The sequence below is a fragment of the Podarcis raffonei genome, chromosome 10, assembly GCF_027172205.1.
Source record: "Podarcis raffonei isolate rPodRaf1 chromosome 10, rPodRaf1.pri, whole genome shotgun sequence".
Classification (NCBI taxonomy): Eukaryota; Metazoa; Chordata; class Lepidosauria; order Squamata; family Lacertidae; genus Podarcis; species Podarcis raffonei.
The window spans coordinates 17,799,518-17,823,081 of NC_070611.1; the positions used below are offsets into that span (position 1 = coordinate 17,799,518).

Genomic DNA, 23,564 nt, shown 5'->3' on the forward strand with positions numbered 1-23,564 from the left:
GTCCCATTTGCTCTCTCTCATGTGTGTGTAAATACAAGCATGAGATAGGCACCTATAGTTTGTCTCTGTCCAGCAAATCTTGCCTTGACAGAAAGGTGCAATTTAAATAACAAAAATGGCAATAGGATGTGTGTCGCCAACATCATGTTGAGACTTCAGCTTCCAACAGCCCCAGCAAGAATGGCCAGTGGTCAAAAATGAGGGCACCATGTTGGCTATTTCTGACGTAGGGGAAAGGGTTGCTGCTTCCTTGCTCAAATTAGCAGCTTTTCCCATTTCCACAGTTCCATTTAGGAGGTGTGTTTTTTTTAAGGATCTCATAGGTCTCACAGTTTAATTTCTAGTTTGTCTGCAAGACTGAAAGCCAAGTATAATTCAGTATATAGTCTACACTAGTCGTTTTCAACCAGTGTGCCGTGGCACCCTGGGGTGCCTTGAATGATGGTCAGGGGTGCCGCAGGCAACACTGGCCTCTGTCCCTCTTCCCTTCCCTTACTCCTCTGGTGCCCTCTCACGTCTCTGCTTCCCAAAGGCTGGTGTGGCTGTTTGTTGCAGCAGTCCTGGCTACAAGCTCCCCAGGCGAATGGTGCCTCTGGGGCTGGCCAGGGGGTCTGGTTGCCAGGAGTTGAGGCAACCTTGGCGTAAGCAAGCAAGCCCAGCCAGCCAGTCCACTAGCCCTTGCTGTTGGAATGGACAGACAAGTCCCAGGTCCCTGTGGGGCAGTGTGAGGAGGCACCTCTCTTTGGGGCAGAGGGGGCAGCTTGGAGACCAGGGGCAGTGGCAGTGGCAGCCCAGAGCACTCCCAAGGAGAGGGGAGAGGAGGCTGAGGGCACACTCCACCAGGGAGGGTGTTCGAAAAAGGGTGAGAGGCTGCCAGCTTTGCAGGCAAGGGGTGACATAACTGGGCTCCTGAGCCCCACAGGGGTGCCGCAGAAAGAATGCAGTTAGTCAAGGGAGCCGTGGACTCAGAAAAGGTTGAAAACCTTTGGTCTACGCTATTGATCATATATATATTATATCCTCATTGTGTTGATACAAATTGGCACTGGCTGCCAATTAGTTTCCAGGCCCTATTCAAAGTGCTGGTTTTGAAGTATAAAGCCTCATGGTTCAGGGCTGCAATACCCCAAGGACCACCTCTCCTCATATGAACTGACCTAGACCATACGATCATCATCTGAGGCTGATCTTCATGTATCTCCTCCTCTCTCTGGAGTTAAAGATCTGACTGGGACAATCCTTGTTATGTTGAGCTCGTATTTTGCACAATTTGTATACGGTGTCTGTTTGATAATGTGTGGTTTGCTATGCCTAATAAAGGATAACTATTTAAGTATCTCCTCCACAATAGGTCTGGAGGGGAGGCATCACAAGAATGGTCCTTTTCTGCAGTGGCTCCCCATTTGTGGAACGCTCTCCTGCCTAGCACCTTCACTGCATATCTTTAAGCACCAGATGAAAATGTTTTCCTGTAACCAGGCTTTTGCCCTTTACATAGGAGCCAACTCCAGGGGGGCATGGGTGCTTGGGCACCCCCACTCTGGGGGCCAGGCACCCAGAAATTCAATTCACAAAGCCCGAGAGAGGCAGCCAGCCAGCCTCTGCGTCGCTACCTCTGAGAGAGAAGCGGTTCAGCTTTGCCCTCTGCAGCCAGCCAGTGAGTCACCTTTTTCAGGGCAGAGTCCGAGCCCCTCCCTGCAGAAAAGGGTGTGTCACAGGCGTGTCTCTTCACAGATTCTCCTCACAGAGAGGAGGAGGAAGAGGAGCCACTGAGAGCGGCCGCTGCAATACAGATGTGCGACATCACACGCCTCCAAAAATGTGACATATACAGAATGTGGATCTCACATCCTGCTCAGATATGTGTGGCTGGTTGCACAGCACTTCGTGGTTCAATCTCTGCCAATGTACTCTTATATGTGACCCACTGTTGATCAATAAAACTTTACAGTGGTACCTCGGGTTACAGACTCTTCAGGTTACAGACTCCACTCACCCAGAAATAGTACCTCGGGTTAAGAGCTTTGCTTCAAGATGAGAACAAAAATCATGTGGCGGCGGTGCGGCGGCAGCGGGAGGTCCCATTAGCTAAAGTGGTACCTCAGGTTAAGAAAAGTTTCAGGTTAAGAACGGACCTCTGGAACGAATTAAGTTCTTAACCCTAGGCACGACTGCACTGGAAAGAAGAATATGCAAAACTTCCATGACACACAAGTGTAATCACTGATTGATTGATTGATTGATTGATTGATTGCATTTCTATCTCATTTTTTCTCCAAAGAGTTCAAGGTGAGTTTCATGGCCTACTGGGGATTTTAACCCTGATCTCCCAGATCCTATTCTGGCATGCTAACCATTGCATCACACTGAGGACTGACCATCCTACTGGATGGACCCAGAAAAAATCTGTCTATAGTTTGAAAACGAAACCAGGGTTATAGTTTAATTTACGCTGTGAATATTTTAATCAAAAGCATAGATGTAACAAAAACTGTATTATGCCATTAGAGTCGCCATAATAAGGAACTTGGGAGATGGGGAAAAGGGAAAACCCAAAACCGAATACAAATGATCCTTAGATAAAGTATTGATAAGCTGGCTTCAACAAGAATTTCTGTGCTCCAGAATCTGAAAAAATGTTTATACTCTGTTGGAATAAACCTTAGGACTAAATTCAGTGACTTCCAAGAATGAAAGCTAAAGAAGAGGTTGGAACTAGAAAAGGGGTTGAAGTTGAAAAAGCAAAACAGAGCAGCAAGCTATAAGAGATTATGGGAGCAAATATAAAAATAGAGGTCAGTTTGAAGAGTAAGGAGGCGCAGTGATGGCTGGGCCATGTCTTTGAACTCAGGCCGATGCTTAGCTTAAAAGTGCCTGGGAAGTCAGACAAAATTTCCTAAATTTTATGCAGTTCACATCTCTTCTGGAAAGTCAACCATGCCTGGTCTACAATAGGTCTTTTCTGTCTTTGAGCCACTGTAATGCTAGCAGAAAATTGGTTTTCCACTGAAGCAGTGTTAATCCCTTAGCCACCCAACTTGGCTTGGTAAAAAATTAAGCAGGTATGTTCTGGGATACTTTTTCCGGGAAGAAAGAATGTAAGCATGGATACCGTTGAAAGCTCTGCGTTTCAACAATGACCAGCCCAAGCATGATGCTTCTTGGTGACTGTCATGTCATTATCTTCTGATATTAATAATGACAATTAATAATGACAGGTCTCGGTTTTCCAGGGACGGTCCTGGAATTACAGAAGCCATCCCGGTTTCTGATTTGATCCTGGAATGTCCCACTTTTCCTTTTTCCTGAGAACAATTAAAAGTGGTGTGTGTGTGTGTGTGTGTGTGTGTGTGTGTGTGTAGAAGAAAGGAGTCCTGTTTGTATGGAAAATAAAATCTCTTCACCAAATGAAGGAAATGGTGAAGCTGGCCTACAAAGCCCTTCCTATAATTTTGATGGAAAATCCACTTTCAGTTCTTTAATTGCAATGCTTTCGCAGCCAGACATTGAAATGTGTGGAATGTTTATTCCTTTATTGCAAATGGAGCCTTACCCTGTCTACTCAGAAGTAAGTTCCATGGTATTCAAAGGAACTTTCTCCCAGGTAACAGGCTCAAGACTGGGCAGCCATACCCTGCAATATTGTTGTTGTTTCTAAAAAATTTATTGATTTTCCAAATTTATAACAAATATACAAGAAAGAAAAAAGTAGAAAAGAAAAAAAGAAAAATAAAGAAAGAACATACAAATCAACACTTAATCCTTCCAAAATCCAATTTAGTTTTCATTGATAACTGACTTCCTCAAATCCCCCCTAACTGGATTCCATTGTATCCCCTTGTAACAGTTTTCCAATATCTTCTTTCTAACAAAATTTACTTTTTCAAATTACTTTCTTTACTTCTTTTCATAATTTCTCCCATAATGTTTTACAATTTAGTCGTATTCTATTCCTCAGCCAAACTGATACATTCAGGTAGCTTCTACTTGTCTTATATTACAATATTTAACTAAATAATCTTTAAATTTCTTCCATTGTTCTTGATGTTCCTCTTCCTTCTGATCGCGGATTGTTGTTGTTGTTGTTCGCCTTTTTCCCTGACAGGGACTCAAGGCGTCTTACCACTACAATTTTATTTCATTGCATTTATCTGTGGAAGGTGTTGTACAAAGGTCCCTTGCCTCCCACATTTTTTCTTTACAACAACCCTGTGAGATAGGTAAGGCGGGGAGGTTGCAGTTGGCTCGAGGTGACCGATGTAGATGAGTATATGACATCTGTGTGGGAGCGGGGGGCGGGGAGATGCTTTCTGATGTAGATAGGCTGTTCCTGGTTTCATCGGAGAAATGTTTGAGGGTACTATGTTATGTATTTTTGTGTTTTTACCTTGTAAGGTGCCTCATGATCATTGGATGAAGGGCAGTGTAGAAATTTAATGAATAATAATAATACCTAAGGACACTTTGGGCTTGTGTGTCTTGCACAATAGCCACCTCTAGTCATGTGCTAAATCATTTTGGCAAGGCAGAGCAGGTAGTGATCTGAAAGAGAGGCTATTAATCAAAGTAAAAAATAAAAATAAAAATTCCATTCAGTGTACCCAAACACTTGGATGCATCTAAAGTGCATTCCAGTCACTTTCTTGGTAGATAACCTATAACCTTAGGGGAAGGTTGTTGGTGGAGCACCTGCCTTGAAACCCAAGTGTCTGGAACTCAATCCATCACATCTCCTGGCAGGACTGAGGAAGACTCCTCTCTGAAAATCTGGGGAGCTACTAGATCTTCAACCCAATTTCCTCCAGGTGTGGTTGGACTACAGCTCACATAATAACTGACTACAGGTCATGCTGGCTGAGGCTGATGGGAATTGGAGTCCAACAACCTCTAGAGCAGTGTCTCCAGCAGTTTTGGGACTACAATTCCCATCATCCCTGACCACTGGTCCTGCTAGCCTAGGGATGATGCTCTAAAAGCAGCTGGAGACCCAAGTTTGGGAAACATTGCTCTAGAGGACACCAGGCTGAAGAAGGCAGATGTAGACAGTACCAAATGTGATGGACCGATAGCTTAGGTCAGTATAAGGCAGCTTCCTATGTGTGTTTACCCTAAAGGCGAGCTGGTCTGGAAGCTCTGTTTGTAGCAGGGCTTCCACGATGGCCCCTGCAGCTGTAGCACTGAGCTCATTTGCGTTTCACATGCCTTGATGCATCCACAGGCCCCAGGCATAGCTAGAGGGATAGGCAATGGTTAATACCAGCCACCTGGGTTCCCAAGGGATCCCAGGCAATAGTTAATAGGAGCCACCTGGGCCTAAAAAGATGGCATCTTTGCTTGGGTGTGGAAAAGCCATCTCCTTGCCATAGAGTCTGTCCCATGGAATGCTGTGAGCCCAGGGCAAGGCGGGAGCTGTTGGACCTTTGCTGTAAGTTTGTACCCTTCCTTAACAAATTCTTAGACCCGATCACTTTGGTGGTTTGGGGCATCTTTCTTTGGAATTACTGCGTATCCGAGCTCCTGTGAAACCCCCCCCCCTCAAACAGTTAGAGGAAGCCATGTAAATTCAATGGGAATAGGCTCTTTAGGGATTCGTTTTGACTGCAACTCAGGAAAAGGAAAAGAATTTGAATTACACGACCGTGTCAAAATGCTTCTTTGAACTTACACAAGGAACAAAAGCTTTAAGAGGATATTGAATTATGTGCAGAAAAATTGAATCTCCTGGCCCTGAAGAACTAAGTCTAATTCTTTGGAGTCTCTCTCCTCCCCTCCCCCCAATATCCCACTCCTTCTCATCTGGGTGTGAGGACAGGAATGCCCTACTTGGGGAAAATGGTTAGCATATTAGTGAGCAGCAAAACCAAAGATTTTTGTGGGTGTATCTTGCCTCAAATATTAACATCTGCTCTGCTGGGGGGGGGGAGGCTTGTAAGAAGTCTCCTACAATAGGATTTATCTCGGTTATCAGACAGAAAACAGGGAAATTTTTATTAGTATTATTATTTTGCTAGCATCCCATTACGATGACAGATGAGCTGGCAGTTAATAATCATAAATTCTGCAATTGCATAAGAATTTTTCTGCCTCTTCAATAAATCTCTGGAATAAAACCCGATCTAATTACACCATCTATGATTGCTAGTCATTAGGCTACAAGAGTGAGCTACAATAAGGCAAGACTCATTAACCCTAATACCAGGCACGAGACTCGAGTGGCTTGGAAATGCCCTCAGTCTGCCAGCGCCATTTATCATAGCTTGCCTGTTTTTCTACATATGTCGTGCCATTGCTTTGCACCTAAGGATCTGTGGAAGGGAGCACCCCAAATTCTAATACTCACAGCTGTGATTAGCATGGGGGTGCTAGGAGCTACCTAGGCTGGAGATCAAGATGGACAGAGACTTTGTGTAGCATGTAATAATTACCCATGCATCTGGTATCCCAAGACACTTGGGCGGTGAGTCCCCATTTCTGGGAGATAGACAAGGTACCTGTTTGGGTTGAGGTGCTTACCTTGGAAGTATTCCTGGATACATCTCTGTCTGAAGAGGCTCAAGAATCTTCTGTTATTAGGACTGTCTTTTACCAGCTTTGTCTGGCTCACTAGCTATGGCCATTTCACTAGCTATAGTCTGACCAGACACTGGTGGCACTGTGGTCTAAACTGCTGAGCTTCTTGGGCTTGCCGATCAGAAGGTCGGTGGTTCAAATCCATGCGACGGGGTGAGCTCCCGTTGCTCTGTCCCAGCTCCTGCCAACCGAGCAGTCCGAAAGCACGCCAGTGCAAGTAGATAAATAGATACCGCTGCGGCAGGAAGATAGTGTTTCCATGCGCTCTGGTTTCTGTCACGGTCTTCTGTTGTGCCAGAAGTGGTTTAGTCATGCTGGCCACATGATGTGGAAAGCTGTCTGTGGACAAACGCCAGCTCCCTTGGCCTGAAAAGCAAGATGAGCACTGCAACCCCATAGTCGTCTTTGCCTGGACTTAACTGTCCAGGGGTCCTTTACCTTGTACCTTAGTCTGACCACTGTAGACCATGTATTGGTAACCTCTAGGCTTGGTTACTATAAGACGCTCTACGTGGGGCTGCACTTGGGCCTGGTCCAGGATCTGCAACTGGTGCCAAATGTGACAGTCGGGTTACGGGTGGCAGGCAACATGTGACACCAATGTTAAAACATCTGCAGTGACTGCCTGTCTATTACTGTGTCAGGTTCAAAGTCATTGCATTAATGTGCAAGGCCCCAGACAATTTTGATCTCGAGTACCTTATGGACTTCCTGAACCCTTATATCCTAGCTTGATCACTGAGATCTATAGGGGCATCAGTGGTCATCCCTGGAGTTAGTGAAGCTCATCTGACGTCAACACAAAATTGAACTTTTAGTTTTATCGACCCAGGCCTGTGGAATGCTTTTCCAATAGAGATTCAGCTTTAATCCTTTACTGAAAACCTTTCTATGTCCCCAGGTTTAGGCAGACAGCCAAGAAAGCATCTTGTATAATTCTTTAAAAGGTTTTTATTGTGTGTGTTTAGTTGTAAACTACTGATATATTTTTTTAAAATATGAAATAGTGATACACACTAGTGGCCAAAATTGTGGAAACCTTTTGGAAAAAGTGTATTTCTGACGTTTGATGGCTCATAACACCACTGTTTTTGGAGTAATACCATAAAATTATATACCAATGGAAAGATAATGTAATGAAGAATGTAATACAATGAAGTTTGTTCAGTTATCTGTATTCTATCAAAAGTTATAGCCAAATAACCAGAAAAAGGAAGCACAACTTGCTTAGGTTGATATGCAGTAGCTTTCCTTCATGTGAATGTAGCCAATGAGCATGAGCGTTCAGAGAGCCAATCAAACCTTGGAAATACACTTTTCCCAAAAGGTTTCCACAATTTTGGCCACTAGTATACAAGCCTTTTATTATTATAGACAATTCTAAATTATAGATAATTCTAAAGGAGCATCTCCAGCCCCATCATTGAGCCCAAACGTTGAGATCCAGCTCCGAGGACCTTCTGGCAGTTCCCTGATTGCAATAAGTGAGGTTACAGGGAACCAGGCAGAGGGCCTTCTTTGTAGTCACGCCCTCCTGTCAGATGTGAAGGAAATAAGCAACTATCTGACTTTTAGAAGTCATCTGAAGACAGCCTTGTATAGGGAAGTTTTTAATGTTTGATGTTTGCATTTGTTGAAAGCTGCCTAGAGTGACCAGGGCAATTCATAACAACCCCCTCTTTCTTTTTTCTTCTTTCTTTCTCCTCCTATGATGAGGCTGCATTTTAATGTTTTAATATTTTAATGTTGTATTTTAATCTTGTTTTTAAGTTGTATTCATTCAACTTGTTTTTATTATTGCTTGTTAGCCGCCCTGCTTGTTAGCCTTGGTTGGGGCGGACGGGATATAAATAAAATTAATTATTATATCATTATTATTATTAGGGATGCGGGTGGCGCTGTGGGTTAAACCACAGAGCCTAGGACTTGCCGATCAGAAGGTCAGCGGTTCGAATCCCCACGACGGGGTGAGCTCCCGTTGCTCGGTCCCTGCTCCTGCCAACCTAGCAGTTCAAAAGCACGTCAAAGTGCAAGTAGATAAATAGGTACTGCTCCGGTGGGAAGGTAAATGGCGTTTCCGTGTGCTGCTCTGGTTCGCCAGAAGCGGCTTAGTCATGCTGGCCACATGACCCAGAAGCTGTATGCCGGCTCCCTTGGCCACTAAAGCGAGATGAGCGCCGCAACCCCAGAGTCAGCCACAACTGGACCTAATGGTCAGGGGTACCTTTACCTTTACCTTTATTATTATTAGTAAAGCTACCAGGATTTCAGATCCATCACTAGCGTATGCCTTTTGCTCTAAATCCAGCTTCTTTTAGCCATCATGTTGCACTCTGGAATGGGTCATTCTTACAGATTTGAAGCACATGGTGGAACATATGCTTAATGTCCTCATTGTTGCGTCAAAGAGATATTTCAAGTTGTATTTAAGTTGAGACCTGATGTGGCTTTGGCAATGATAAAACAAAGCTGGAGATGTGGTCAGATGCCACTTTGAAATGTCTGTGCCCTGTATCCTTCAGCTGCTTATCTGTGCCTGGAGCTTTGATGTCATTGACTATGCAGATGCCATCACAGATCCCCAGCATCTCATCCTCCGAAAAAATAATCTCTCAAAGGACCTGTTGGTGGCATTTTGCCATTGTACTGTTGAGAGTGTATTAACTTATGGTCTGTGTGTGTGGTTTGGGAGCTGCATGGTCAGGGGAAAAACAATGTTGTCCAGGGTTGTAAAGACTGCAGAGAGAATCATTGGGTGCACTCTACCTAACTTGGATCAAATCTATGCTTCCAGGTGCCATAAGAAAGCTGCAGAGATAGTGCAGGATAGTGCGCACCCCGGAAATGATCTCTTTCAGTTTTTGCCTTCTGGAAGAAGGTACAGGGTTATAAAGACTAGGACTAGCCGCCTGATAAACAGTTTCTATTCAAATGCGATTTTGGTTTTAAATGCAGTGTAAAGTAGTCTCTATGGGAATATATTGTATTGTATTGTATAATATACGGGAATATATGGGGTATCAGAGTTTTTAGGGGGCTAACCAGGCTGGGATAGCAGGCTTGTTGGTTTCTGAATGTCTGATGTAGATTTTCAATTTTGTTGTTCTGTATGGGACAATGACAATAAAGAGTATCGTATCGTATCCTTACTGCTCTGCGGGGTAGCAATGCCAAGTGCAATGTCAAGATCCAACAGATCCTGAGAGTGCACTTCCCAGAATCCTTCACAGCAATCAAGGGTTCCTTGGCAGGTCCAGAGGTTTCTTGTCAGGTGGATCAAGGTGGAAAGAACTGCCCAAAGACAGGAAAATTTAGGGGGGAAATAGTGAACTATAAAATGATACGCAGCAAAACGAAAGGATAGAGGTCATTGAAAGAAAAGGAAGATAAAGGTGCTGTGAAGGTAAAGCATATACACACTCATGTCTTTTGCCCTGCTGTTGTTTGGAACTTGAAAAATTGCCGGGACACAAAAGTACCTTATTTTTTGCTCTCTATGACTCACTTTTTCCCTCCTAAAAAGTAAGGGGAAATGTGTGTGCGTCTTATGAAGTGAATGCAGGCTGCGCAGCTATCCCAGAAGCCAGAACAGGAAGAGGGATCGCAGCTTTTGCTGCGCAGCAATCCCTCTTGCTGTTCTGGCTTCTGAGATTCAGAATATTTTTTTTCTTGTTTTCTTCCTCCAAAAACTAGGTGCGTCTTATGGTCTGGTACGTCTTATAGAGCGAAAAATACGGTAATAAGAAAATAGCCCTGCTGTATATGGGGGCATTTTTACTCAGCATTCTGTTTGCACACGTGGCCATCCAAATCTGGTGATTTATTTATTATTTTTATTTATTAAATTTGTTTAAATTTGTATAAATTTCACACGTTGATTTCAGGGCGGTTCACAACATAAAAATACAAGATAAAAACCGTAATAAAAAGAACACCCCCTCAATAATAATAATAATTACTTGTAACCTGCCCATCTGACTGTGATGCCCTAGCTATTCCCCCCACCCAATGACACGTTTAATAGGGTATCAGATGTTCATCCCCTAAAGGTCTGGTTGAAGAAGAATGTTTTCGCCTGGTGCCTAAAGGTGTAGGCTGAAGACGCCAGTCAAACCTCTCTGTTGTGAGCATTCCACAAACAGGGAGCCACTGCAAAGAAAAGGCTGGTTCTTGTGTTGCCACATTTTGGGCCTCTCATGGAGGAGGTGCATGAAGAAGGGCCTCAGAGGGTCCAGGTCAGTTCATATGGAGAAAGGTGGTCCTCAAGTTAATGCGGTCCTGAGCTGTTTAAGGCTTTATAGGCCAAAACCAGCACTTTGAATTGCTGTGGTTAGTCCACAGCAGGACATAAAGGCAACAGGGACAGAGTGTTTGACTAGCACTGGAGAGACCCAAGTTCCAATTGCCACCACTCATTCCCAAAACCTCCTGAGAGAACTTCAGCCAGTCTCTCCCTCTCACCCTCCCTCTCTCACCCTCACCTCACAGGGATGCTGTGAGGATTAAAAGAAAGATGAGGTAAACAAAGAATAAAACAGATAAATGTTCCTCCACTGTTGCTTGTCCCCTTCTACCATCAACTGGTGTTCCAAGTGTGTCTGTCCCCATTAGCTCTCATGCCTCCTGTCCACTGATAGATCTGTCTTTCATACATTTGTCTAATCACATTTAAAGACATCCGGGTAGCGCTGTGGGTTAAACCACAGAGCCTAGGACTTGCCGATCAGAAGGTCAGCGGTTCGAATCCCTGCGACGGGGTGAGCTCCCGTTGCTTGGTCCCTGCTCCTGCCAACCTAGCAGTTCAAAAGCACGTCAAAGTGCAAGTAGATAAATAGGTACCGCTCCGGTGGGAAGGTAAACAGCGTTTCCGTGCGCTGCTCTGGTTCGCCAGAAGCGGCTTAGTCATGCTGGCCACATGACCCAGAAGCTATACGCTGGCTCCCTCGGCCAATAAAGTGAGATGAGCGCTGCAACCCCAGAGTCGGCCATGACTGGACCTAATGTTAAGGGGTCCCTTTATCTTTAAGACTAAGCCCTCTCCTTGTGGTGGCAAGTTTCACAGTAGGCCAGATGTGGACATGACTGGTGACAATAGCTGCATCAGGCCATGTTCTTTTGGCCAACCATTTGGAATTTCCTAGCGCAGTCAAGGCATCCCATGTTGCCTCTAATTCCATTTCAGAATTGAGTGAAGCACATCTCGGCCTGTAAAACTGGTTTATGAGAAAGGTGCTTAATTAGGGCATCATCGTCAAGCTAGATGCAGATTACACTTTTGGAATGTGCAGTGTGCTCTTGTAAATGATCTCATGATTGTTATAAAATGGGCTGTAATAAGAATGGTGGGCTTGAGGGACCCATTGAAGGTTGCTACTGCACCTCTGCTTGCATAGAGCAAGCCATGGCTGTGCAAGATTAACAAAGTAACTGATGGGAGAACTAGACATGGATGGGGAAGACTTCTGTCCAGAATCCCAGATTTTTAGGGCATTTACCCCCAGGGTGCCATGGCCCTTTCTGTTCATCTGTGCATGTGTGGTAGAGGGTTTCTTCATGTTAGCAGTCAAATGCTAACCCTTTCTTTAACATTACAGTGGTACCTCTGGTTAAGAACTTAATTCATTCCAGAGGTCCGTTCTTAACCTGAAACTGTTCTTAACCTAGAATCATAGAATCATAGAGTTGGAAGAGACCACAAGGGCCATCGAGTCCAACCCCCTGCCAAGCAGGAAACACCATCAGAGCACTCCTGACATATGGTTGTCAAGCCTCTGCTTAAAGACCTTCAAAGAAGGAGACTCCACCACACTCCTTGGCAGCAAATTCCACTGTCGAACAGCTCTTACTGTCAGGAGGTTCTTCCTAATGTTTAGGTGGAATCTTCTTTCTTGTAGTTTGGAACCATTGCTCCGTGTCCGCTTCTCTGGAGCAGCAGAAAACAACCTTTCTCCCTCCTCTATGTGACATCCTTTTATATATTTGAACATGGCTATCATATCACCCCTTAACCTCCTCTTCTCCAGGCTAAACATGCCCAGCTCCCTTAGCCGTTCCTCATAAGGCATCATTTCCAGGCCTTTGACCATTTTGGTTTCCCTCCTCTGGACACGTTCCAGTTTGTCAGTGTCCTTCTTGAACTGTGGTGCCCAGAACTGGACACAGTACTCCAGGTGAGGTCTGACCAGAGCAGAATACAGTGGCACTATTACTTCCCTTGATCTAGATGCTATACTCCTATTGATGCAGCCCAGAATTGCATTGGCTTTTTTAGCTGCCGCGTCACACTGTTGGCTCATGTCAAGTTTGTGGTCAACCAAGATTCCTAGATCCTTTTCACATGTACTGCTCTCAAGCCAGGTGTCACCCATCTTGTATTTGTGCCTCTCATATTTTTTTTTGCCCAAGTGCAATACTTTACATTTCTCCCTGTTAAAATTCATCTTGTTTGTTTTGGCCCAGTTCTCTAATCTGTCAAGGTCGTTTTGAAGTGTGATCCTGTCCTCTGGGGTGTTAGCCACCCCTCCCAGTTTGGTGTCATCTGCAAATTTGATCAGGATGCCCTTGAGTCCATCATCCAAGTCGTTGATAAAGATGTTGAATAAGACCGGGCCCAAGACAGAACCCTGTGGCACCCCACTAGTCACTCTTCTCCAGGATGAAGAGGAACCATTGATGAGCACCCTTTGGGTTCGGTCAGTCAGCCAGTTACAAATCCAACCTGAGGTACCACTTTAGCTAATGGGGCCTCCCGCTGCTGCCGCGCCGCCGGAGCACAATTTCTGTTCTCATCCTGAAGCAAAGTTCTTAACCCGAGGTACTATTTCTGGGTTAGCGGTGTCTGTAACCTGAAGCGTCTGTAACCCGGGGTACCACTGTATAACGTAAGAGCCCCATTTCCCAATAAATCTTGGGCTACCGAAATTGGTAATCAAGTGTTTTACTGTCTTAAATACATAGGGCCATGCTATGAGTTTATGCTCAACACAGCCATGCAGCCATAGGAGCCAGCTCCTAGGGGCTGAGGTCCGTTTACTCCCCCCAATAAAATATTTGAGGGGGCCACCTCCTCAAGTTGCTGAACATTGCCATTGATGGTGTCTGTGTGCTGCACCATGTGATTACGTGGGTGGAGCTTACCTGCTCCCCTAATTTATTCAAGTTGGCACTTGAATAAATGCAGAGAGTGTATTCAGAGAGTGCATGACACCAAGGCGTAGTAGTACCCCTCATTTCTTGCTATCTCATTTGCTGTGCTGGCTGTCAGCCAAAGGTCACATTTACAGCACATGGCTTCCTAAAAAAAAAAAACCCAACAAAACCATGGGAACCATAGTGCTGGGAACTATAGTTCCATCAGAGGTAAACTACTGTTTCCAGAATACTTTGGGGGAAGGCATGTGCTCTACATGTATGCTGTAGAGGTGACCACAGTATATTAAATTCGTGTATACTATAGTAGGGGCAGATAGATCTCTTGGCAGACTTCTGAGGGATCAGCAAGAATTGTTTAACAGCTGACTGACACCCCCCCCCCAATTGTTTAACAATAGCAGCAGCGAAAAGGCTCCCCTCTGCCTGGCCACTTCTAAATTAGGCTGCTAATATGAACATAACTTAGCAAGGGAAGGGAGAGTCAAGAGTGGGTTTTTGTCTGACGTGAGTTTGAACTCAGGTTTGGTCCTGAGTTTTCAACAGTTTTCAAATGAACACACTGCGGGGAATGCAGAATCGACCCGCGATAAGCTTTCATCTTCAGAGCGAAACCAGTTTCACAAGAAGCACTTCTCAGGGGCAAATCGTATATACAGTAGATTTGGAGAAACCAGTGTTTTCCAAACTTGGGTCTCCAGCTAATTGGGACTACAATTCCCACAGTCCCGGATTACTGGTCCTGCTGGCTAGGGATGATGGGAGTTGTAGTCCCCAAAACGGCTGGCGACCTAACTTCAGGAAACGCTGATTGTAGATCGTGTATCGACAACGCGGTCTCCATTGATTCTGGAAAAGAATCGTGTGGCTACGCAGCCCAAATCTGCAGAAACGCGCAGCTAAAAACAAAACAATAGTTCTTCTGGGTGGTGGGGAGAACCTTTCTCTGTTTTTCCAGGATGAGACCCATAAGGTAGCTTCTTACCAGAGGAATTCAGGGCGGAGGTGCGAGGAATGCCTCTTTGAAGGTGGCTGCTGTAAACTTGTGGGTTTGGCAAGCATTTGTGCAGAAAATAATCACTGAGCGACGGGAGGGGAGGAGGGCTTTTAATCCACAGCTTTAAAATCAACCGATTGATCCCTGCCCCGAGTAATAAAAGCTGCGAGTGGCAGGTTCTGGACTCCCCTCTACAGCTGTGCCGCGAGGTCCCCGTAACCCTGGACGGTCCAGACTCCGGCCACGCTCCTTCCTACCTCGCCACACCTGCCGCGTCCTTCTCCTTTCCTCTCCAGTCCCCAACGCAGGGCGCCTCCTTCGCCCTCTCCGTCTTCTCTCGCTCCCTCCCGCTTGCGTCGCCGCTCTAGTTGCGACAGGGCGACGTCGTCGGTGACTCATCCTGTCACCCGAAGCGAGAGAGTGGTGGGGGGAAAAAAATCCTGCCCGGGCAACCTGGGCGAGCCTGCAGTTGCAAGCAGATGCCTGCAGATGGAACCTGTTCACCAAGGCAGCAATGCACCCAGAAGGGGGTGAGGGAAGCGCAGCGCATCGGGAGCCATGGGAAACGGACGCGGCGGCGGATTCCCTCCAGGGCCGCTTTCCGGAGAGACCAGAGAGGGAAACCTCCGATTCAGGAGGAAGAGGCGACCCGGCAGCTGTCCTCCGGCGAGAGGGGGCGCCATCGGAGCAGAAGGCTCCAACGCGCGGCGTTAGGAGACGGGCGTCCCTTCCTCGGACGGTTGGGCTTGGACAGCCAGCCGGAGGCAACTCCAGGCAGCGAAGAGGAGGCCTTGCAAAGTTTGACGGGCAGCCTGCGTCCGCCGTCGGGCTTCCCCCGTCGGAAGAGCCCCGAGCGAGTTCTAGAAGGGGCTGCTTCAGACCTGGGCGCGGCGTGACGCCTGGAGCGCTAGCGACGCGCGTCGCTTAATGAGTGCACTCGCGCGCGCGCTCACACGTAGACACACAACTCGGGGAAAGGGAGGCTCGCTTGCTCCTCCCGCCCCGCTTCCCTTGACTGACTTTCCTTCATTCAAGAGAAGCCGCAGTTCATACCCACACATTCCTGATTAGCCCCTCCGCAACCGAGCCCTAAACTGGCTCTTCCTTTCCAATAAAACCTGGTGGAAACAGTTCTTGTCCTGAGCGTTTGTGGTGCCAGATTAAGGGGGGGGGAGCAGGGGGCGTCGGGAGAGAGAAAGCGTGTGCGCAGGAAAGCTTTGCAGGGGAAAGGGGGCGGAGGGGAGAGACTAGATCCTGCTGTGATCTTTCCGATCCACATTAAAAAAAATTGGGGGCGGAGAGAGCGCGGAAGAAAGAGGAAGGATTCTCCGATGCAACCGGCTCTGGGAGCTTTCCGTTGTGTTGGGAAGGCTGCGGCATTTCAGGAGTGACTTCGGTTTGGGCGCTCGAAAACTACCCCCCGAGTGTGTGTGTGCGAGAGAGAGAAGAGGCGGGGAGCAGAATTGGCCGGGATTGGGCTGGGCTGCGGTGGGGGAGGTGCGGGTGTTGTGAGAGCGACGGAGCTTCCCCGACTATCTCCCCGCCGCCACCTCTTTTCCTTTTGCCCGTGGCCAGGCTGAACGTCTGATAAGAGGTGGATTAGGAGGGGAGTTGAGAGACAGACCAATAGCTGCTGCCAGTGGGAGTATTTTGTGATTCACATGTAAGAGGCTCGGGAATCGCTGCCTCCTCCTTTCTTTCAGCACCAAGAACAGCTACAAGTGCAGCTCCTCGCTCGCTTGCTTTTGCTTCCCCCTCCTCGGAAAAGCCAGGCAACGTGCGCGCAAATGGAGCCGCAAGAAGGCGCCCCGAGGGCTCCTCTCCAGCCCGGGTGAGTGAGCGAGCCGGGACCCCGCACCCTACCCCGTCTGCAACTTCGCGGCGGGAGCGCATGCATCAAGTTGACCCGGAGTTGGGAGCCAGGGGACTGGATCCCCGGCTGCTTTGATCGCTCTGCTAAAAGCCACCCGGGGCCGAGGCGCCCCGGAAGCCCCGGAGTCTCTCTCCGGCTCCTTCCCGAGAAGTTCGAGGGCGCGGCGATGGAGGAGGCTGGCACCGCTGCCCCGGCGCTTTGCAGCCCTGCCGGGATCGCCGGATCTCCCGCGGGGGGCGGGGAGCGGGCCGAGGGGGCGGGGAGTCGCTTGGAGAGAGAGGCTGGTGGGCTGAAATTACCTAATCCTCTCTCCCTACCCGGGCGCCGCCGCCGCCGCCGTCTATTAATTCCACCACTGACCCCCGCCGCTCCCCGCGCGATGGAGCTGCAAGTCTTGCCGAGCGATTGGGGGAATCGAGGTAGCTTTATTATTACTATTACTATTATTATTTATTAGGCTGAATGCAGTGTGTATGTGGGAGGGGAGGATGAGAGGAATGATATCAAGGGAAATGGGAGGGGGTGCAATCCAGGAGGGGCAGGAAGAAGAGTGATGCGTGAATGCAAGTTGTGTGGTTTTTTTGGGTGGGGGGTGTTGAGAGAAATCCGACTTGCTCGCCAGAGGAGCTGCCGGGGTTTGTTTCTGTAGCACTTGGTGGAGCTTTCGGATCTGGAAAGACACCTGATGGGGGAGCTGGGGAAGGAATTGGCAACGTGAAGGGGCAGTGATCAAACAGGCGTCTTGTGCCTGGTGCAAGGATGAAATCCGAACACACACACAGAGCTTACAACCCAGTTTCGACCCCCTTTTTATTTATGGCTTCTCACCACCATCTGCTGATTTTTAAAAAAATTTGCATAAGGCTTTCAGTCCTGAAGACTTTTTTTATTTGCTTTTTTAAACGCGCCTGTTCCCTTGGGTTTAATCCGGAGTTATGAACCATTCCTAGGGGGCGCGGGAGCACTTGGGGGCTGCCCCGAACTTTCCTTTGAAAGCTATGCAAAGCGGAGCTTGGCGAAAGTCCTCCCAGCGCGATTTCTTCCTCTGATCTCAGGATTTAAATTTAAGCAGCTTGATCCACTTCCTCCTTGAACCTCCACCCCCCCACCTCACCGCCGCCCGGAGGAAGGAAGTGGAGCTTTTAAGGCTCTTGGAGACCAGCAAGCCCACCCTACTGTGGAGAGAGGTCCCTTGAGGCTTGTTCAAGCTGGTAAAATCGCTCAGGATTGACCCGTGTGCCTCTTCGTGTAAATTGTAAGCTGGCGAAGGGGGGGGGGTATCCTAGCTGTCAGATTGTGCAGGACATGACAGGAGCCCCTGGGAGCCCTCACCAATTGATTCCCCAGACTTGTATTTCAGAGGAGGGGGGAAACAGAGGAAGCTCTCTTGATGTCTCTCCAAAAAAGAAAGAAAGAAAAAAGCTATTTATAGAAAAGAATATGAGATGTCTGCTAATGGAATCTCATCCCTTTTGGAGATGTCTAATCTGTCCTCTTTTTCTTCTTCTTAAGGCAGGTATTTTAAAGACAAGTAGGTAAATGGATCACATTGAAAACACATGCCCCCAATAACCATTTCAAACTATCAAGAGCAATTATGGATTTAGGAGAGCAGTAAGGCCAAGCCGGCACACTGACATTTGCCATTACAAGCAAGCTTGGGGGTTGAAATTCCTCACTAAAAAAGGATGTTACATTTCCACAGAGGGATTCTATGCAGAGGGAAGCAATTGCAGTTCTTCCTTTCTTTTTAAGGAGACAGGGCTGTGGCAGTTGCATCTGAGCACATATGCACACACAGGGCATTTGGGAAGACTCGAATGCTACATGCCTTGTGAACCTACTTTTTTAGAGAATGAATGAAGCCATTTCATTCTAACGTTTCAAAATCTACAAAAGACTGGACTGCAATGAGAGATAGCGGAAGGGTTGCTGCTCACCCTTTGGTGGCAAAATACTCCATCTCCCCTTGGCAGTCTTCCAATTAGGGCTGAAATTCCTTAGGTGTAGAAGGAAATTGTATGGGGACAAGTAAAAAAAACCAAACAGAACTCAGCCGTCAACAGAGGGCACCCGCCTGAGTGCATTTGCTATCCAGGTAGCAGCAGGTTTTTGTGTGATTTTTTTAATGGAACAAAGTGGTGAAATCCTGCTTGCTGATTGAACTTCTGGGCCTCCCAGTCTTAAAGCTATTTGCTTGGAAGGACACCCCATAGATGTCAGGGGAACTTAACTTCACCCTGTGCAACGAATGGCTACTGTTAGAATGCATTGCAAATATGAATGGAAGATGAGTATAAGTGCTGGGAATGAAAGTGTGCCTGATTGTTTGGGATGAAACTGACTCTGAGAGGTGAAAGGAAGGGGAGCTGGAATACAATGGCAGGCAATGTTTGATTCAGCCAAATGTATGGAGAGTTGGCAGAGCCAGAGAAAGCTGCTCTTTGGCAGCTTTTCCTGGGTGAAATTGGCAGCCAGACAGGCAGTAGCCTGATCAGACAGTGACCTTGGCAGCATTAGGGCATTAATGTTCACTTTTGGATGAACAGATCTCCAACATCTCCAGTGCGTTAGGTGAAAGGAGGCCCAGCCTCCTGAGGTTAGATATGTGCCCTCTTCCATTCCCCCTCTTTCACGTTTCTCTGACAAATGCATTTATGACAGCCAGCACGAGGAAACTCCTCCTCCGTTTTTCACGTTTGTTCTCCACTCTTCCGATCGGAGTATTTTGGGTCACTGATGCAGAACAGGAACTTCCGATAAACTGGAGCTGCAGCAATCTGTTGGCCAGAGCATTGCCTCCTCCAGGCTGATTTGGAAAGTCTGCTTGCATTTCACAAAGGAGACCGGGGATGGGAAGATGCTGCAGTTGAAGGATCAGTGAAGCACAGAGAGGAGCATTGTAGCTCTCTCTCTCTGTACCCCAGTTTCTCAACTCTTTGGGAAGATTTCTCCCCTTTCCTGGCATCAGAATGTGGCTGTCTTTAATGTAACAAAAACCAGAGGGGCAGAGGATCAGTGTGAAATATTTTAAAAGAGAATGCAGCTGTGTTCAGTGAGGAGCTGATTTTCCCAGATAGTGTTGGAATAGGCTTATTTGAAATACTGTGGATGCATTTTAAGAGTTCCCCCCCCAATGGAAAATGTGTTCTAGAACTGATGCTGGTAAGATTGGCTGTTAGCATTTACGCTGCTTTTAGCATTCCTTACAAGAATTAAATTCTCAATGCATTGTCAGCGGGGGCTTAGAGACAGTGATTTGCCTCCAGTCACCCACTAAATGGATGGCAGCTGATACGTGAATTGGGGGCTTCCCAGATCACACTCTCAGCTGTCAGCATGGCACCAGGTTTTTGATTAGGACCACGAACTTGGAAGAAACATCTATTTAGTCTTGCTCCCAGCCTAGTGCTGGATCTAAAAAACAGGGTACAACTACTGAAACCCTGAACTACCGCTGTCTAACCTCTCTCCTTCATTATCTCCAGCAAAACAGAGCCCACCACCTCCCAATTCAGTCTTTCCTGCTATCACATAACTCTTGCCATTAGGAAGCTTCTAATGTTTACTCACGTTGGGGGAAAGTTATAAGGAGTTTGCTGAGCAAGGGAGAGTTTGGCCTTGCAAATCGTTATGTGCCTTGATAAAGAAGGGTGGTTTTGAGAAAGACCTGGTCCTGTAATGATAAGTTGTGAGATAAAGGGACCCGCCTTCTGCTAGTCCCAGGACTGGATCTTGCCAATAACTTATCATTTGCCTTTTATTGTTGTGTGTGCAGAGGTACGAAACTGTATTAGCCAGCAGTTGAATTCTCAGACTTGGTCAGGCTTAGAGCTGAGCCACTGAAATAAGCGGGTGTCTTCTGGACACAACTCTGGATACTTTTTCCATGTGGCACCTCAAACAGGGCAGTAAATGGCACCCAAAACGATTGCGAAGGGGCTGGAATATGTTCCCCAGGAAGAAAGGCTGCAATGTCTGGAGATCTGTAATTCTGAAAAAAATAATGATAAGGCAGGTGATGTTATAAGCATAGTGTGAAGAAATGATATGGAGAGATTGGTAATAGTAAGTTAACTGTACCTGCAATACACACCCTGGCTGACTTCAGGCATTAGATCACAGGGACTAAATTTCCTTAGATGTAGCAACAGCCAAAATTCTTAATGTAGCCAAGAGATGTAAGGTTTGCTACATTCACTGCTGAAGGTGTCCCACACTTCCTGCTGACAGTTTTCCAGCCTGTTAGCAGTAGCGTTCAGCAACACCCACTGCTGTCCACAAAAACCTGTTGCCACCATTTGTCCAGAACAGCTTTCTTAGACCCCGCCCCGAACAGCTTTTCATGACATTGGGTGTTTAATTGCTCCCAAAAGCAACCCTTTCCCCTGTACCATGATTTACCTAATCAAAATCCCCTTCCCACTTGTTGGCAGTTGTTGGCAGTACCACAGGGAGGAAAAAGGGATACTTCTGTTTCCCCCTCTGCCAGGATAAAAGCACTCAGGTAGCAATTTAGACAAGGAATTTAGATATGTGGAAAAGGTTAAGCATCCTCTCCTCATCTGTTGCACTCATCTCCTTTTTGCATGTTTTCCAAATGCATCTGGTTGGCCACTGGGAGAACAAAGTGCTGGATAAGTCTGGCTTTTAGCCTGATCTAGCAGAGCTCTTGTTATGTTTGTGGGTGGCAGACCACTATGATCTCCAGATTGAGCAAGTGTCAGAATCTAATAAATGCTTGGGGAGTTAACACCAGGAAATTGCTTGACCCGTGTGTATTAAGCTGTGTGCTAGACACCTCTCTAACCCCCTGGAATCAGCATGTTTTAAAAGCTCCTGTGATTTAGCCTGGGGTAATGCACCATTCGGGATGTGGGTGGTGCTGTGGGTTAAACCACAGAGCCTAGGACTTGCTGATCAGAAGGTCAGCAGTTCGAATCCCCGCGACGGGGTGAGCTCCTGTTGCTCGGCCCTGCTCCTGCCAACCTAGCAGTTCAAAAGCACGTTGAAGTGCAAGTAGATAAATAGGTACCGCTCTGATGGGAAGGTAAATGGCGTTTCCATGCGCTGCTCTGATTCGCCAGAAGCGGCTTAGTCATGCTGGCCACATGACCCAGAAAGTGTACGCCGGCTCCCTCGGCCAGTAAAACGAGATGAGCGCCGCAACCCCAGAGTTGGCCATGACTGGACCGGTCAGGGGTCCCTTTACCTTTACCTTTAAATGCACCATTAGGACAATCAAAGGAACTCTGCACGAGACGCCCAGTGAGTGGGGCTTCTCCCTACAGATAAAGCCAAGAGCTTAGCATGGAAAGGGGGTAGCAGCAACAGAAGCCATGTGAGCTGGAAGCTGAGTTCTGTTTGAATCCAGGGCTGCAGCTATGGGGGAAGCAAGACCCTCTTGGAGTGTCAGTGCTGGGAGCCCCTTCATCGTAGAGTCAGGTTGTATATGTGTATATATCTTTATACATCATAAAGATACCACAGTCCCCACTGTTCCTTTCCCCCAAAAGAGAGCACAGACCCTGGGTAAGCACGCCTGGAACCCCTGGTATCTTGCAACGCTTGGAGATTGGGGTGGCATGCAACAATATGTTCTTATGTTGTGTTTAGTGGCATTGCTTTGATCAAATATGGAGTTCTCACACCTATCGAGACACCCATATAACATGTCGTTTGGCATTCACCAAGTTTTTAGCAGCAGAGCTGGTAAAATATTGGTGAATTATGTAGTTAGGATGAATAATTCACATCTCTCTCTTTGCAGAGCTTGGAGAAGGGGAATCAACCATTCCCACTTGCTGTGTATATTTAGATGGCAAATCCAGGCTGAGTAGCGTTACTGGAATCCTCTCAGATAACACTGCTACCACTGCCATGATACTCTCCCAGAAGCAAGCAGTATTTGGGGACTAATTTAAGGAGCTTGGGTAGATTTGTTGTCTAAGTGTCCATGATTGACCGGCGTATTTGTCCTTCAGCCTAAGTTGTTCACATCGTCCCGCATTTCTGTGGGGCATTACAGTACCCCTTTGAACACCAAGGCTTTCTGTTGCGACTGTTGCAGAAAAGTTGTTTGTGTTGCTTTGAGAAGTACTTTCTGCAGCGTCAATTGTGCACTCGATTCTCTGAGCTAAAGTGTGTTCAGCTACCTATATCAATGTGTTGACAGATTGTGCCTGGAAGGGGAATGGAAAGAGTTTGTATTTTAAAAATTGTGCCCCCAATACACACAGACATTGCAGGTTTTTTCTTCCAATTCTGTATCTATAAAGTTTTTAAACTGCAATGGAATTATACTTGAATCACCCAGAACATTTAATTTTTTTTAAAAAAAACCCTTTTGGTCATCACTAAACCGGTCTTTCAGGATTTGCTTATACCAGCACACCATGCTCGGCTGTACTTGTTTATTAATTAATAAAAATTATATACTGCTTAATTGAGATTGCTAAGCAGTTTACATAAAATATAACAAGATCTTTAGAAAAACAAACAAACCCTGTATCACCACATTATAATCAAAACCTCAAAGCATGTTTATTCACATTTTTCATGTCTCAGCTATGCAATCAGCCCAATTTCTAGAGGGCTTTCTATAGCTCTTTCTATAGGAAGATCAGTGTGACTTAAGAATTACCGTATTTTTCGCTCTATAAGACGCACCAGACCACAAGACGCACCTAGTTTTTGGAGCAGGAAAACAAGTAAAAAAATATTCTGAATCTCAGAAGCCAGAACAGGAAGAGGGATCGCTGCACAGTGAAAGCAGCAATCCCTCTTGCTGTTCTGGCTTCTGGGATAGCTGCGCAGCCTGCATTCGCTCCATAAGACGCACACACATTTCCCCTTACTTTTTAGGAGGGAAAAAGTGAGTCTTATAGAGCAAAAAATACGGTAAGTCTCAGTTCATCTGGGCAATTGTAATGTGAATTATTTTCTTATTCTGAATACTATTAGTATTCCCCACGT

The 23,564-nt window shown here is 46.6% G+C and overlaps 1 protein-coding gene across 3 annotated transcripts in view; it reads left to right on the top strand.

The window, feature by feature from the left end:
• The first annotated feature begins 16,034 nt into the window (after positions 1-16,034).
• Positions 16,035-23,564, top strand: part of GRM8 (glutamate metabotropic receptor 8) — a 561,423-nt gene continuing 553,893 nt past the window's right edge. For 2 of the 3 annotated variants that reach the window (XM_053405016.1, XM_053405019.1), the window contains exon 1: positions 16,035-16,547. The gene's annotated coding sequence lies outside the window, so the exon portion shown is untranslated. Of the gene's footprint in view, positions 16,548-16,864; positions 17,009-23,564 lie in introns of those variants that run through there. The other variant, XM_053405018.1, reaches the window with a different exon arrangement.